The 6,858-nt window shown below is 53.1% G+C and overlaps 1 long non-coding RNA gene across 1 annotated transcript; it reads right to left on the bottom strand.

Annotated features, from left to right (window-relative positions):
* Nucleotides 1-2,886: 2,886 nt before the first annotated feature.
* LOC148138465 (uncharacterized) lies at nucleotides 2,887-6,568 on the bottom strand. The gene is made up of 3 exons (XR_015753996.1): nucleotides 6,057-6,568; nucleotides 4,645-4,710; nucleotides 2,887-3,004 (listed from the first exon to the last, which is right to left on the bottom strand). It is a non-coding gene; the product is annotated as an uncharacterized LOC148138465 (long non-coding RNA).
* Nucleotides 6,569-6,858: the final 290 nt, after the last annotated feature.

Genomic DNA, 6,858 nt, shown 5'->3' with positions numbered 1-6,858 from the left:
GAGAGAGAAAGGGGCAAAGAGGACGAGAGTGAGATATATGGAGAGTATGAGGGAGAAAGGGATAGAGAGGAGGAGAGTGAGATATATGGAGAGTATGAGAGAAAGAAAGAGAGAAAGGGACAGAGAGGACGAGAGTGAGATATATGGAGAGTATGAGAGAGAAAGGGGCAAAGAGGCGAGTGAGATATATGGAGAGTATGAGAGAGAAAGGGGCAGAGAGGAGGAGAGTGAGATATATGGAGAGTATGAAAGAGAAAGGGGCAGAGAGGAGGAGAGTGAGATATATGGAGAGTATGAAAGAGAGAAAGGGGCAGAGAGGAGGAGAGTGAGATATATGGAGAGTAGAGAGAGAGAGAAAGGGACAGAGAGGAGGAGAGAGAGAGATATGGAGGGTATGAGGGAGAAAGGGATAGAGAGGAGGAGAGTGAGATATATGGAGAATATGAGAGAGAAAGGGTAGAGAAAGGTGAGAAGGTGAGAGAGATGGAGGGAGAAAGGATACAGAAAGAAAATTTGAGAGCAAGAGGGAAGACGAGAGAGAAGTCGAGAGAGACAGAAGAACATCGGGAGTGACACAGAAAGGCAGAGGTAGGGAGGGGAAGAGACAGACCGAGGGAGAGACACAGAAAGGCAGAGGAATTGGGGAAGAGAAAGAGAGAGGAAGCGACAGAAATATAGTGTGGGAGGAAGATGGAGTGACAAAATGTGTTGAGAGACAGGGAGCGTGGGATGGGGGGAGGGAGAGAGGGAGCTGGTCATGGAGTGAGAGATAAACACAGAGTGAAAGGGAGGAAAGAGGAAGGAAGAGTGTGGGAGTGAGAAGCATGGTGGGCAGAGAGGGGGAGAGAGCGGGAAAAGAGGGAGGTATGAGAGAGAGTGAAGGTGTGAGTGAGGGAGGAGAGACAGGATAGGAAAGAGAGAGAAAGAGCAGGAGAATAGAGGGGAAAACAAGTGGGAGAAAGTTAGAAGAGGGAGAATAAGATAGGAAAGGACAGGGTGAAGGAGAGAGGAGGGGAAACAGAAAGGGGGAGAAAGAGCAGGAGGATGGGAGGAAGGGGGTGAGGGGGAAGAGAGAGTGACTGGGAAAGAGAGTGAGGGGACACGGGAGTGAGGGGGAAGAGAAAGTAAGGGGACGCGGGAGTGGGGGGGAGGGGAGAGGGAGGGAGTGAGGGGAGAGGGAGGGAGAAGGGGAGAGGGAGGGAGAAGGGGAGAGGGAGGGAGAAGGGGAGAGGGAGGGAGAAGGGGAGAGGGAGGGAGAAGGGGAGAGGGAGAGGGGTTGAGGAGATGGGGATAGGGAGAGGGAGGGTGAGAGCAGGTGGGAGGGAGGGCGTGGTAGAGTGAGGGGGCAACTGAGGGGGAAAGGCGCCAGGTGAGGCGGAGAGGGAGGAGGAGGAGAGGGAGAGAGGAGGAGGGAGGAGGAGATGTAGAGGGGGAGAGGGGGAGCGAGGAAGAGTGAGGAGAGGGAGGAGGTTGAGGGGGAGGAGAGAGGGATGTGGAGGGGAGGAGGGGGGAGAGAGGAATGGGGGGGGGGGAGGGGGTGGAGGGGAGAGAGGGTTGGGGATGGGGCTGAGGGTGGAGGGGAGAGGGGGGAGGGGAGGAGAGGAGGGAGGGGAGTAGGGAGAGAGGTGAGGGGGAGGGGAGAGAGGGCAAAGTGGAGGGGAGAGAGGGTGAGGGGGAGCATGACGGGGAGGGGGAGGTGAGAGAGGGAAGAGAGGGGTAGGTGAGAGACGGCAGGGAGGGGAGAGAGGGGGAGGGGAGAGAGGGGGAGGGGAGAGAGGGGGAGGGGAGAGAGGGGGAGGGGAGAGAGGGGGAGGGGAGAGAGGGGGAGGGGGAGAGAGGGGGAGGGGAGAGAGGGGGAGGGGAGAGAGGGGGAGGGGAGAGAGGGGGAGGGGAGAGAGGGGGAGGGGAGAGAGGGGGAGGGGGAGAGGTAAGGAAGAGAGGGATGGGGAGGGAGAGAGAGGAGGAGGGGAGAGGGGTAGGGGTGTGGAAGAGGCGAGAGGGATGGGGATGGGAAAGGGAGTGAGGGGGAGTGGTAGTGGAGAGAGGGATGGGAGGGAGAGCGTGAGTAAGAGGGGAGAGAGGGGAAGAGGTGTGGGCGGTGAGAGAGCGATGGGGAGCAGGATGGGGTGCCGGGTGTGGTATGGGAGGGAGGGATGGGATGAGAGGGGGAGGGGAGATGGGGAGGAGAGGGGGAGTGGGAGTGGAAGGGGAGAGAAGGATGGGGAGGGTTGGACACAGAGTGGGGAAGGGGAGAAAGAGAGGGGAAGGGGAGAGAGAGATTGGGAAGGAGAGAGATGGGAAGGGGAGAGGGGGACTGGGGAGGGGAGAGAGGGGACAGAGAGTTGGGGAGAGAAGATAGCGGAAGAGAGGGGACAGGGAGAGGGGGATAGGGAGAAGAGAGAGAGAAGGAGGGAAGAGAGCGGAAGGGAGAGGAGAGAGGGATGGGGAGGAGAGAGAGGGGATGGGGGAGGAGAGAGAGAGAGTGGGAGAGGAGAGAGAGATCAGAGAGAGGAGAGAGTGTGTGGGGCGAGGAGAGAGGATAGAGAGGGGAAGGAGAGAGAGAGGGAGGTGGAAGTGAGAGGGTGAGGGGAGAGGGTGAGGGAGAGGGGAGGGGAGGGGAGGGGTGGGGCGTGGAGAGGGGAGGGGATGAGGAGGAGGGGAGGGAGTGAGGAGGGGGAGGAGGGGCTGGAGGGCTGAGCGGATGAGTAGGGGGACGAGAGGGGAGGGGAGTGGGGATGCGAAGGGGAGAGGGAGGGTGAGGTGAAGGGGAGAGGCAGTGTGAGAGGGAGAGGGGGAGATGGAGTGGGAGTGGGAACGTAGTGCGAATGGAGAGCAGCACATAGAGATGTTGGTGTTTTTGACGGGGTCGTTGAGGTGATGGACTCACGTGACAACTGTCCCTGGCGAATCACTGGATTCACACCAAAATTCCGATCAATGAATGTCCACTCCACTGAGGGGGACGCTCCAAATATCGGGTCATAAAGGCAGGTCAGATCAGCATCTACACCAAGTTGGAAAAGAGACAGAACAGATCGAATCAGGCAAGTTCCCCAGTCACCCATTGCACATTCCAACTACTGGAGTTGACAGATTTAGTTTGTCCCAAGTTGTCCCCCTTGAGAAGGTGGGGGTGAGCTGCCTCCTTGACCCGCTGCAGTCCATGTGCTGTAGGTAGACCCACAATACCCTGAGGGAGGGAATTCCAAGATTCTGACCCAGCCACACTGAAGGGATGGCGATATCTTTCCGAATCAGGATGGTGAGGGGCTGGCATTCCCATGTATCTGCTGCCCCTCGTCCTTCTGGATGGAAGTGGCCGTGGGATTGGAAGGTGCTGCCTGAGGATCTTTGGTGAATTTCTGCAGGGCATCTTGTAGATGGTACACACTGCTGCTACTGAGCATCGGTGGGGGGAGGGAGGGAGGGCATGTTGTGGGTGTGGGGCCAATCAAGCGGGGGCTGCTTTGTCCCTGGATGGGGTCGAGCTTCTTGAGTGTTGGAGCCGAAACCATCCAGGGACAAGTAGGGAATATTCCATTACACTCCTATCTTGTGCCTTGTAGATAGTGGAGAGGTTTTGGGGAGTCAGGAGGGGAGTTACTCCCTAGAGTATTCCTGTTGGTGCTGGAGATGGTTACAGAGGGAGGGAGGGTGTAGAGGTTGGAGGAGGTTACAGAGATAGCGAGAGGTGTAGGGGCTGGAGGAGGTTCCAGAGATAGGGAGGGGATGGAGAGGTTGGAGGAGGTTACAGAGATAGGGAGGGGTTGTGGGGCTGGAGGAGGTTACAGAGATAGGGAGGGGGTGTAGAGGTTGGAGGAGGTTACAGAGATAGGGAGGGGGGTGGGGCTGGAGGAGGTTACAGAGATAGGGAGGGGGTGTAGAGGTTGGAGGAGGTTAGAGAGATAGGGAGGGGGTGTAGGGGCTGGAGGAGGTTACAGAGATAGGGAGGGGGTGTAGGGGCTGGAGGAGGTGACAGAGATAGGGAGATGTGTCGAGTGCTGGAGGTTACAGAGATAGGGAGGGGGTGTAGGGTCTGGAGGTTACAGAGATAGGGAGGGGGTGTAGGGGCTGGAGGTTACAGAGATAGGGAGGGAGTGTAGGGTCTGGAGGTTACAGAGATAGGGAGGGGGTGTAGGGTCTGGAGGTTACAGAGATAGGGAGGGGGTGTAGGGGCTGGCGGAGGTTACCGAGATAGGGAGGGGGTGTACGGTCTATGGGGGGATACACAAATGCAGTGTGATGTAAATACCAATGGCAGGTGGTTACAGATTTGGAGATGGCGAGTGGGACTGGAGCTGAATTTGGGAAATGCTTGGGCCATGACACTGGCACAGAGCGAGGTCTTTCATAGCCGATGAGCTATGGAAGGGCTGATATTCAGGACAAAGCAACAGGGATCTATGTCCTCACTCAGCTCTATGCAGATCCTAAGGGCCCCTCTGTCAAACCTTCCAGACTGAGCAGGGAGTTCGGCCGATTCAGATTGGTGTTCCAGAGCCTGCACCTCCAATTTTCCTAGAGTTCCCACATTCCTAGCTCCGGTTTGTTTGTTTTGAACATTCCCAGGAATGACTGCTCTATGTCATTCTGTCCTTCGACCCTGAGTCTCTCTAACCTTCGACCATTTCCACGTCTACTTACAGCTCCCACTGGGCACCTTCACCTGGGTCGTGGGCGTCATCACTTGGGCTGATCGTGTGGTAGGCACTGGGTGGACACACAAGACAGTGTTAGCTGTAACACTTGCTCTGTACTGCCTTTGGATATTGAAAATGGTGCTGAAAGGGTTAACCAGTGAACTGAGCTGCAGCTCCACCCACATACACATCAGAGTGTATTTGCTGCAATGATTTTATTTTTGCCTGTTCTTCCCTCCAAGCCCTTGAAATCCCCAAATGTCTGTTTGTCTTCAGGTGATGAGATGCAGAAACAGGCCATTGGACATTGTGAGACTTGAAAGGGGTCAAAAAAGATTTACAAGGATTTTCCAGGGTTGGAGGGTTTGAGCTATAGGGAGAAGTTGAATAGGCTGGGCCGTTTTCCCTGGAGAGTCGGAGGCTGAGGGATGACCTTCCAGTGGTTTATAAAGTCATGAGGGGCATGGATAGGATCAATAGACAAGGTCTTTTTTTCCCCTGGGTCGGGAGTCCAGAACTCGAGGGCATAGGTTTAGGGTGAGAGGGGAAAGATTTAAAAGGGATCTAGGGGGCAATGTTTTCACACAGAAGGTGGTCAGTGGAACGCCTGCGCTGCCAGAGGAAGTGGTGGAGGCTGGTACAATTGCAACATTTAAAAGGCATCTATATGGGTATATACATGGGAAGGGTTTAGAGAGATATGGGGCATGTACTGGCAAATGGGACTAGATTAGGTTCGGATATCTGGTGGATATGGACGTGTGGGACTGAAAGGTCTGTTTCCGTGCTGTGCATCTCTATGACTCTCTAATAGACTTTCTAAATTTAGCCAATCAACTTAAATGAGGCCCTTAGATCCCAAATAAAAACCAATTAAATACAAATATTGATACTAATCACTGGTGTAAAAGATGAGGCCATTTGGAGATTCGGCAGACAGCTAACTGTGACCTGGTAAGAGAGAATAGCTCCCAGCTCTGAGAGAAAGTACCATCTATTTGCCGTGGTTATCTCTCAGCAGATAGCAATTGGCTCTCAGCTTATTTTCCAAATGCCCTAATTTTTTACACTCGTGATGACCCTTTATATTTTCAGATTTATTTGATATTTTTGGAATCTAAGGGCCTGCTTTCTATCAATTGACTGAATTTGAAAAGACTGTTGTCTTGGTTAAAAACTACTGTTTGCCTCCCTGACACAAAATGTTTCAATTTGGGCTCGCTCTCTGCTCCCGTAAATGTTAAAGCAGCTCATGGCTATCCATTTTAACACTGAGCACTGAGAAAGAAAAGCACACACACGTTTAATGGGACCACGCGAGACATTGACCCATTTTACACACCCAGCCCTCACAATGATATTTATGCTACATCTGTGTTACAGTCAGCCCAGGAAAGAATCAAAACTGATATTTACCACATTGACCCGAACACTGAAAACCAATCCTTCAACACTTGTTCACTCTTCCCAGCTGTAATTTGTTGTTGCTTAATTGCTTTGTGTGCCAATTATCTCTTGAATGAGTTTCTGGAACACTTACAGTCACACTGTCTTGTTAATTAAATCCATGGCAATTTTTCATTGATGTTTCGATCCTGTTCTGGCACACACAGAGTACAAACAATGCTGTACTTATTGGACTTGCAGCACATTGTTAAAGTTAGCACGGTGGCTCAGGGGTTAGCACTGCTGCCTCACAATACCAAGGTCTCAGGTTCGATTCCAGCCTCGGGTGACTGTCTGTGTGGAGTTTGCACATTCTCCCCGTGTCTGCGTGGGTTTCCTCCGGGTGTTCTGGCCTCCTCCCATGGTTATAAAGATGTGAAGGTCAGGTGAACTGGCCCATAGTCAGAGGGAAATGGGTCTGGGTGGGTTACTCTTTGGAAGGTCGGTGTGGACTTGTTGGCCTGAAGGGCCTGTTTCCACACTGTAGGGAATCGAATCTAGACACAGAGTAAAGCTCTCTCTACACTCTCCCCCAGTTAAACACTCCACGGTGTTAGATACAGAGTAAAGCTCCGTTTACACTGCCCGAGTGTAAAAGCTGAACATGTTGTGTCTCTGCTCAGTGTAATCTTGTGGGGAATGAATTTGTTGTTACTGGTGTACAGTCCTTGCAGCTTTCAGTTATGACCTGTTGATCATTGATAGTTTCAGCAGTAAAACATAATGGAAACAGCGTCTTGTTGGACACAGTGTGATGGTGAAACATCAACTA

The sequence above is a fragment of the Chiloscyllium plagiosum genome, unplaced genomic scaffold (genome assembly GCF_037043375.1).
Source record: "Chiloscyllium plagiosum isolate Xiang-an unplaced genomic scaffold, Cpla_swu_hap1 HiC_scaffold_40, whole genome shotgun sequence".
NCBI lineage: Eukaryota > Metazoa > Chordata > Chondrichthyes > Orectolobiformes > Hemiscylliidae > Chiloscyllium > Chiloscyllium plagiosum.
This window is presented reverse-complemented; position numbering and strand designations above follow the sequence as displayed.